This window comes from Narcine bancroftii, chromosome 3 (assembly GCF_036971445.1).
Source record: "Narcine bancroftii isolate sNarBan1 chromosome 3, sNarBan1.hap1, whole genome shotgun sequence".
In the NCBI taxonomy this organism is placed as follows: domain Eukaryota; kingdom Metazoa; phylum Chordata; class Chondrichthyes; order Torpediniformes; family Narcinidae; genus Narcine; species Narcine bancroftii.
The window spans coordinates 356031697-356042395 of record NC_091471.1 but is presented as its reverse complement, the minus strand read 5'-3'; positions in this window follow the sequence as shown (position 1 = coordinate 356042395).

Genomic DNA, 10699 nt, shown 5'->3' with positions numbered 1-10699 from the left:
AAATGTGCCCCTCAGGTCCCTTTTGAATTTTTCCCTTCTTGCCTTAATCTGTGCTCTCTAATCTTTTATTCTCTACCCTGGGGGATAACTACTGTCAGTGATGTCTGCAGACAGTATGACTACTTACCTTATTTGTGATTTTTAAAAAAAACTCAGTAAGGTCCTCCACTCAGTCTCCAAAGTTCCAGAGAGAAAAGTCCCAGCCTATCTAGCCTTTCTTTATAATTCAGACACACCCGTCGCGGTGACGTTCTCATGAATCTTTTCTGCACCTTTTCCCCTTAAATATCATGAGGTGAGATTGAGGAGAATAGGCCTGGATTTCCCTAGAATTTAGAAGAATGAGAGGTTCAAATTGGTAGGCAAAGAAAAAAATCAAGTGAGGAAATATACAGACCTCCATAAGCTCAAACATCAAAGAGGTTTGCTTTTATGTTTGAAGGGCACAAGAAATAGACAGAGGCTTCTGGTTCTACAAGTTACTTCAATTTGCTTTGTATAACAAAATCCCATGACATCATTTGGATATGTGCTGAAGCGAGGACAGAAGGCCGTGGGAAGCACGTCCCATGCAGGGCGTCATCTCACACTGTCAATAATATTGCAAAGGGGGAACAGTGGATGAGGTCCTGCCAGTTCAATTCCCCATAGGCTAAGGGGGGGTGGGGGGGGTCAAAAGGATGACCCCCAGGCAGTGTTCTAACTGTTTCCAGCAGCTGGCTCGAGTTAGTCACTGAAACATGGGAACAGCTTGTCTCCCCCCGCCCCCCACCAACAAGAGTGAAATGGTCCAAAAATACCTCAAGAAATGAGCAGCAGATGAAACAAGCCTAAAAACAGAAGCAGAAGGAAAGAACACGCACCCAACAGTGGCAAAAATGCATGAATAGAATCATGGAAATTCATGGGCAGAAATAATAAAGTGAAATCTTAAATGCAGCAACCTATTTTATATTTAAAGATCGCTATTCTCATATTCCATTAAATAAATAAATGTAGAGGGACTAGATACCAAGGAATTGATTCACAGCAAAGAATCATTTCATATTTTCATTAAACACCACATGATATTTTAATTCAGACCCTTTTAATTTAAATTGATTATTGCCACAGCTGAGTGTAAACATGTGAAATGTAATTAATAGTAATCCCATATGTGTAATCTCAACTGAATTGTTGGTGTGTTTGCTGCCATGTTCAATAGATACAATGACCTAACATCAACGCAGCGAGAATGAAGCAAGGAAACAAGCAACAAGATTAAACTAATCACAGCCAGTTTGAATCACAGTTTTGACCTGACATTCAAAGGCATCAGTCCTTTTGGGTGAATGATACCAGTCTCCATCCAGATGAACAGATGGGGCACTGTGCGGAAGCAGGCTAATCCATGCCATTGTAAATAATGGGTAAGCCAACATTAAAAGCATACCTCCTGTCAGCAAAGATTAGAATATCACTGGTAGCAGTTGGGAAGAGGTCTGTAGCCCAGAGTAGATTGGAACTCCCCCTGGAGTGAAGGCGGAAGCCAGCAGAAAAAACATCCATATTTAAAGTTTAATTAAAATATCTTTTTTTAATGTTGTAATGCCTACAAGAAATTTATCCCACTGTAGCCTGCAGATTCCACCTTTACTTTTTAGTGTTATCATCTTGTTTATTTCATCAGAGATGAGTTAGCTGACAGTTTGGTACAAATTATGTTCATATCATTCGGAAGAAGATATGTACCACATTGGGTAGATGGTGTTGGTCAGAGGTCCATCACTAAGGTTCATAGAGTTCAACCTTGGGCAAATGGTAGGAAGATGGTTCTATTCCCAAACTGTGATGGAGGAATTCTCACTTATAACATCGAACTTGTTTGTCTATAGACCACAGCCACAAAGTAGTGTTATATAATATGACCACTGAAAAAAAAATGAACACAGCAGGAGCAGTGAACAATTAAAGCATAACATTGGGCAGATTTAAGGGACATAACCACTGTATACATTCTGCACCAAGCAACAGGATGTTAAATACAAATCTGTGCCTGTAGTAAATTGATGAATTGATATTCAGGGCTTGTATTCAAGATCTTTGAAGTTCTATCCTGGGGCCTTCTTGTCGATGCAATCATGAAGAAGGCTCGCCAGCAGCTATACTTTGTGAGGAGTTTGAGAGATTTGGTCTGTCACTAAAGACTCTTGCAAATCTTTACGGAAGTACTGTGGAGAGCATTCTGACTGTTTGCATCACAGTCTGTATGGAGGTGCCAAAGCACAGGACAGGAAAATGCTACTGAGGGTTGTAAACTTGGCCAGTGCCATCATGGACATTAGTCTTCATTAAGAACATCTTTAAGAGGCAGTGTCTCAAGAAAGCAGCCTCTATCATCCACGACCCTCACCACCCAGGCCACGCCCTCTTCACTCTGTTACCATCAGGAAGGAGGTACAGGAGCCTGAAGATGAACACCCAATGGCACAAAAAAAGCTTCTTCCCCTCCGACACCAGATTTCTGAATGCACAACAAAATTCAGACACCACCTCGCTTTTCTCTCTTTTTGCACTAATTTCTTTACTTTAAAAAAACGTAATGTATAGCAAATCTTCACCTCCAATGCTGCCCCAAAACAACGAATTTCGTGACACATGTTCATGACAATAAATTCTGATTTAGTCTGTCAAGTTCGGTCCCGCTTGAGTTGAAGGATATCGGTCCCAGGAAAGTTTCTTCATGCATGTATTTGTACAAATTTAGTTGCATATACGACTTTTTTGTTCATCCATAAGATTTTAGCATGACTGATGAGGCCAGCATTCATAGTCCATTCTTATTCATCCTTAATGTGAGTGACTTGCTGTTAAGAGTCAGCTCTGAGTTTAGAACCGACCAAGCTAAATGAGGAAGGACAGCATATTACACATTCTAAATGTGTACTGGATTCCTTTTTGGATCATTTGATAGTTCCACGATCACCTTGTATACCAGCTACAATCAAGAGGCAGGATGCTACAGAGCATTGCATTGGAGCAGAGGAGGCTGAGGGGAGGCCTCTTAAAGATATGCAACATTATGACAGGTGTAGAATAGATAGATATTAGAAAACCTCTCCCCAAAGTAAAGTTCTTTAAAGATATAGGATATGAACTGTTAGCGAAGCAGTCAATGCGCTGCAATTGCAATGGTTAATGTAGCAGTTAATGCGCTGCGATTACAACACCATCAACCCAGGTTCAAATCTGGTGCTGTCTGTGAGGAGTCTGAGCGTTCTCCCCATGTCTGCGTGGGCTTCCTCTGGGTGCTCTGGTTTACCCCCGCTCTTCAAAATGTACAGGGTTTGTGGGTTATTTGGTGTATTTGGGCAGCACGGACTTGTGGGCTGAAAGTATGTTATCATGCTGGATCTCTAAAATTAAAAAAAAGGTAGGGTGAGGAGTAAAATGGTTTGAAGGATTTGAGGAAGATGCCAAAATTGGAGGTGAAGGCAGGTACTCTCCCAACCTTTACTACATAGTTAATGAGCATTTGTATTGTCAAGGGACCGAAGGCTGCAGACCAAGTGCTGACAAATTGATAAACAATCGTTGATGGGGAAGAATTCATGTTTGAAGAGTTAGAGAGGCTCAGTTCACATAAGATTCAGACCAATACTTATGCCAGAAGAAGAGTATACAAGCATGGTTGGAAACAAAGGGGTCAGTGCATCATACTATATTTCAGAGAGGTAATACCAATGAATCTAACAGAAACATTACTGATGGACGAAATGAAACAGCATGAGTCCTGGGGAACAGCTTAGTGTTTACAGAGTTGTTGGGTACTTTGTAAGATAACTGTATTGCAGTTTCAAAAGCCTTAAAGATCCTATCAAAGATCTCACTGGAGGTCTCAAGTACTAAAATTAGTCCAGGATGGTGTAGCCAGAGTGCAGCAAGATGGAAAATGTGTCTGAGTTTAAAATTTTGGAGAAAATCCTGAAGGGAGCTTCAGAGGAGTTAATTTGGGGATTTCAAAAGGGACATCAAGAAAAATAATTAACAGGGAGAGAGTGGGAATCAAGATACAAAACATTGTGAAATCAAAGGTACTAAGATGGAGAGTCTTAACCCTTGGACTCCATTTCCCTGTTTTCAGGGACTACCAACAAGCGCATATACTCCATGTCCCAGTTTTCCAGGTCTGGTTCTATACCCAACCACCAGCTGGTTTGTACTGGTGTTCATACTGTAAAGGTTTATTCATGGACCCAGTTCAGAATACATTTTAAGAAAGGTTAAAGACAGTCAGAGTCTAAAGGGTTAAGAAGCAGAAAATGTGTGTGTATGAGATCATGGTTTCCAGTAAATATCCTGGACAGGAATCCTATTCAAACATCCTATTCAAATGAGTATGAACCTAATCTCCAGAACCAATCATATGACATTTTACTTTGAAGCAAGCCTCCCTCAAATCTCCCTCGTTGCTTTGCCTCTCTTTTACATATCTCATCCTAAATCGATAAACACTGTTTCTGAACAAGCTGTTCAATTCTGAATGAGTTGGTGTCAAGTGAAGCAAGTCAAGAATTGGCCATGTGCTGAATCTTGCCCTAAGCATTGAAGATGGATTTGTGATATATCACGTCCATCCAAATGTCTGGATATGAGCTCAGTGGCGTTCGTGGATGTATCAGGGGAGAAAGAAGTGGGATGCCACACACCAAGCTCAGTTATTTTTTTTTCCTTTCTGGCAAATGATCAAGTGCGGAAGAGCCTCATATACTCACTCCTCACTATTCCTCACTGATGGATGCTAAGCCCAATAGTCTCTCTGATTGCATTACCTGGCTAGAGATGAGTAAATTCACGACATACACACCGTTGTGATTTCCCCACTCCAACAACATAAGAATTAAAAGCAGGATATGGCCATATGCCCCCCAACTCCCTGCCCAGCTCTCCACAATATGACCAAGGGTGATACCTGTAACTTCACCTCCTGCCTGATTGCCATATATTTTGATTCCCTTAATGACCAGAACTATACTGATCTCAGTCTTGAGTGCATTCAATGACTGAATGACGGGACAGACTCAATGGGCTGAATAGCCTATTTCTGCTCCTATGTTCTAATCTGGCACACATTTTGAGCAAGGTCCCGAACTCCCTGCAGTAGGTAGTAACAAAGTTTACAGCCCACTCTGTAATGAAATTTCAACTAATCTTCCTTTAAATGTTTGATCCCTTATCCCCAGACTACGCTTCATTCTAAAGATTCCAATCTGACAAAAGAACTCTTTCTATCTACGCTGTAAACTCATCTCAGGATTAGATCTGTCTCAATTAGTTCACATTTCATTCTGTGAAGAAGGGCCAGTTCGACTCAATCTCCAATAATATGAAAATAACTCCCAACACCATCCTCACCTCCAATCCAGGTCAGTCTAGTGTGCCTCACCATGAAGGATATCCATGATCTGAACCACTGAAGTAATCAACTCCAACCCTGCTCCCAACTCATATTGTTAGTGAGTTAATTTCTGACAAGAAATATTTCAAGAGAAATAGAATATAAGAGCAGGCATGTGATTTTGAATTTTTATGAGGCACTGGAAAGACCTTGCTTGGTGTATTGTGGGCTTCTCATTTAAGAAAGGACACAGTGATATTAGAGAGGGATCAGAGGAGGTTCTCAAGGATGAGTCTGGGAATGAAAGGGTTATTTTGGCCTGTAGCCATTGAAATGAGGGGAAATCTCATTGAAACATTTTGTTTGTACAAAGACATGGGCAGAATAGATGCAGAAAGGTTATTTCCCATGGTGTGAGAGGCCACAACTTCAGGATTGAAGGACAGCCACTTAGAACAGAATTTCTTCAGACAGTGGGTGGTAAATCTGTGGAATTTGTTGCCTTAGGTGGTCGTGGAGGCCAAGTTATTGGGTATATTTATGGCAGAGATTGATAGGTTCTTGACTAGCCAGGGCATCAAAGATTATGGGGAGGAAATCGGGCAGTGGGGCTGAGGGGGAAAATGATTGAATGGCGGGCCAGACTTGATGGGCTGAATAGCCTAATTCTGCTCCAATGGTCTAATCTGGCTCATGTTTTGAGCAAAGACTTAGATGGCAAACGATTCTGTTCCGACTCACAATACCAACCAGTACCACCATTTGTGTGCCTTTCATCAGGAATTCTGCAATTCATTATGTCTTTGGAAATAAAATCAATGAAATTTGACAGCAAGATGCGCAGTTTTGAGAAACTAAATGTCTTTGGTACAATTCAGTGATTTAAATGCTGTGAATTAAAGAGACAATACTGAACTCTTACAAAACAATTGTATTTTTGTGAGTCTGGCCATGGTGACTCTTATTAGTTTGTTATTGCATGCAGCTGGAATATTAACTGCATTGGATCTATTATTGTTTTTGGTTCTGTAACATTGGACCACATGCGATGGCTTGTGTTTTCATCCACATTGCACCAATGGAGATAATGAGACGGAGAGCAACAAATGCACGGTTAAATAAAAAGGGCTCAAACCATAAATCTGCGCCTTGCAAAGAAGAAGTTAGACATAGGATTTATTTTTAATCAACACTTGATTTTAAACTTAGGATATTATTGAATTAATGCATCCGAATTAAATCAATGTATGTTGAAAACAAAGGACTAAATTGAGAGGAGAAAATCGTGAATTTGGTTGTGATTTGTTCGAGTTGTCACCGTGCTGCAGGATTTGGCAAGGATCCATCCAAACTCAGATTCTCAGATTGATGCTGACATATACTGTTCCCTGGTACCAAGGTATTCTATGCACATATGTTTTGGGAATTTAGGAGTCTGATGCACTGGGGGGAACAAAAACTGTTGCCCAATCTGGACATATGGGGCCTAGTGCTATGGTACTTCCTACCAGATGGCAGAGGGGAGAACAGTTTACGTTAGGGGTGTGTGGAGCCCTTCACAATGTTTATTGCCTTTCACCTGCATCAAGTGTTTTAGATGTCCATCATGGTCAGAGGAGAGCCCCCAGTGATCTTCTCCACTGACATCACTATCGTTGGCAGAGTCTAGTGGTCCAGAGGAGGTAGAGCTACCAAACCAGGTGGTGATGCAGTTGCACAGGATGCTCTCGATAGGATGGGGGTGGGGGGGGGGGGGGGGGAGTTGGGAGACGAACTTTCCTTAGCCTTCACAGGAAGTAGAGGCACTGCTGGGCTTCCTTGGCTATAGAGCTGGTGTTAAGGGACCAGGTGAGATTCAAAGAACTTGATACTCTTGATAACCTCAACGGTGGAGCCTTCAATGGCCAGTGGAGTGTGGTCGGTCCCCTAGGCCCTCCTGAAGTTGACAACAATCTTTTTTTTTAAACATTCAGATACAGGTTGTTGGCTCTGCACCTCATCTCTGTACGCTGATTCATCATTCTTACTAATCAGACCCACCACAGTCGTGTTGTCAGTGAACTATTTTTTTTTTATTTTTTATTTTTCACACCATAAACCACATTGACCATGATACATACATTTTCCTTTTCAAATATATACAGTGTCATTTTCTCCCCCTCCCTCCTCCCATCCCACCCTCCCTACCTCCCCCCCCATCCATTTAAAGTACAAAATCTAAGATACATTAAACCAGTCAAACAATGTTGTCATTCAATAAAAATAAACAAGAAATTCCACTGAGTCAATTCTTTTCATTTCCTTCTCCTTTCGTTAATTTAGGTGGTGAATGTCCCCGGTAGATTTTCTCTATTGTGTTTCATGTATGGCTCCCATATTTGTTCAAATATTTCAATATTATTTCTTAAACTATATGTTATTTTTTCTAATGGAATACATTTACTCATTTCTATATACCATTGTTGTATTCTCAAATTATCTTCCAATTTCCAGGTTGACATAATACATTTTTTTGCTACGGCTCGAGCTATCTTAACAAATCTTTTTTGTGCACAATCCAAATCAATTCCAAATTCTTTGTTTTTTATGTTACTTAGGAGGAAGATTTCTGGGTTTTTTGGTATATTGTTTTCTGTAACTTTATTTAATATCTGGTTTAGATCTTCCCAAAATTTTTCTACTTTCTCACATGTCCAGATTGCATGAATTGTTGTTCCCATTTCTTTTTTAAAACGAAAACATCGGTCAGATACTGTTGGGTCCCATTTATTTAACTTTTGAGGTGTAATGTATAGCCTGTGTATCCAGTTATAATGTATCATACGTAACCTCGTATTTATTGTATTTCTCATCGTTCCAGAACTTAACTTCTCCCATGTTTCCTTTTTTATCTTTATATTTAAATCTTGTTCCCATTTTTGTTAGTTTTACCATTTGTTTCCTCATTCTCCTTTTCTTGCAGTTTAATATACATATTTGTTATAAATCTTTTGATTATCATTGTATCTGTAATCACATATTCAAAGATACTTCCCTCTGGTAACCTCAGACTGCTTCCTAATTTGTCCTTCAAGTAGGATCTCAATTGGTAATATGCCAGCACTGTATCTTGAGTTATATTGTATTTATCTTTCATTTGTTCAAAGGAAATAATCTATTTCCTGAAAAACAATTTTCTATTCTTTTGATCCCTTTTTTCTCCCATTCTCTAAAGGAAAGGTTATCTATTGTAAAAGGGAGTAACTGATTTTGCGTCATTAATAGTTTTGGTAATTGGTAATTTGTTTTATTCCTTTCTACATGAATCTTCTTCCAAATATTGAGCAGATGATGTAATACTGGAGAACTCCTACGTTGTACCAATTTTTCATCCCATTTATATAATATGTGTTCAGGTATCTTTTCCCCTATATTATCTAGTTCTAATCTAGTCCAATCTGGCTTTTCCCTTGTTTGGTAAAAATCTGATAGGTATCTTAATTGTGCGGCTCTATAATAATTTTTAAAGTTTGGCAGTTGTAAGCCTCCTTGTTTATACCATTCTGTTAATTTATCTAGTGCTATCCTCGGTTTCCCCCCTTTCCATAAAAATTTCCTTATTATTTTCTTTAACTCCTTGAAGAATTTCTCTGTCAAGTGTATTGGCAATGCCTGAAATAGGTATAATATCCTTGGGAAAATGTTCATTTTAATACAGTTTATCCTTCCTATTAGTGTTAATGGTAAATCTTTCCAATGCTCTAAATTGCCCTGTAATTTTTTCATTAGTGGATAATAATTGAGTTTATATAGATGGCCGAGATTTTTATTTATTTGTATACCTAGGTATCTTATTGCTTGCATTTGCCATCTGAATGGTGATTCCTTCTTAAATTTTGAGAAATCCGCATTATTCATTGGCATTGCTTCACTTTTATTTACGTTAATCTTGTAACCCAACACTTCTCCATATTCCTTCAATTTCTTATATAATTCTTTTATTGATAGTTCTGGTTTTGTTAAGTATACTATAACATCATCCGCAAATAAACTGATTTTATATTCCTTGTCTTTTATTTTTATCCCTTTTATATTATTTTCTGTTCTTATCAATTCTGCTAGTGGTTCTATAGCTAACGCGAACAATAAGGGTGATAGTGGGCATCCCTGCCTTGTTGATCTGCTTAAGTTAAATTGCTTTGATATATATCCATTTACTGTCACTTTCGCCAATGGCCCCTTATATAATGCTTTAATCCAATTAATATACTTCTCTGGTAAACTGAATTTTTGCAATACTTTGAATAAATAATTCCACACTACTCTGTCAAAAGCCTTCTCTGCATCTAAAGCAACTGCTACTGTTGGCGCTTTACTCCCTTCTACTGCATGAATTAAGTTAATAAATTTACAAATATTGTCTGTTGTGCGTCTTTTTTTAATAAATCCAGTTTGGTCTAGATTTACCATTTTAGGCACATAATCTGCTAATCTGTTTGCTAATAGTTTAGCTATTATCTTATAATCTGTGTTAAGTAATGATATTGGTCTATATGACGCTGGTGCGAGTGGATCTTTCCCTTGCTTTGGTATTACTGTAATTATTGCTGTTTTACATGAATCTGGTAAGCTTTGTGTTTTGTCAATCTGGTTGATTACTTCTAGGAGGGGAGGAATTAATAAATCTTTAAATGTTTTATAGAATTCTATTGGGAATCCATCCTCTCCTGGTGTTTTATTATTTGGTAGTTTTTTTTTATTATCTCTTGTATTTCTACTATTTCAAATGGTTCTGTTAATTTATTTTGTTCCAATTTGTAATTTTGGTAGTTCAATTTTAGTTAAAAATTCATCTATTTTGCCTTCTTTCCCTTCGTTTTCAGTTTGGTATAATTGTTCATAGAATTCTCTAAAGTTTTCATTGATCTCCGTTGGATTATATGTGATTTGTTTGTCTTTTTTCCTTGATGCCAATACCATTTTCTTAGCTTGTTCTGTCTTAAGCTGCCATGCTAGAATTTTGTGCGTTTTTTCCCCTAGTTCATAATATTTCTGTTTTGTCTTCATTATGTTCTTCTCCACCTTATATGTTTGTAGTGTTTCATACTTTATTTTTTTATCTGCCAATTCTCTTCTTTTAGTTGTATCTTCCTTCATTGCTAATTCTTTTTCTATATTTACTATTTCCCTTTCCAACTGCTCTGTTTCCTGATTATAGTCCTTCTTCATCTTGGTTACATAACTTATTATTTGCCCTCTAATGAACGCTTTCATTGCATCCCATAGTATAAACTTATCTTTCACTGATTCCGTATTTATTTCAAAGTACATTTTAATTTGTCT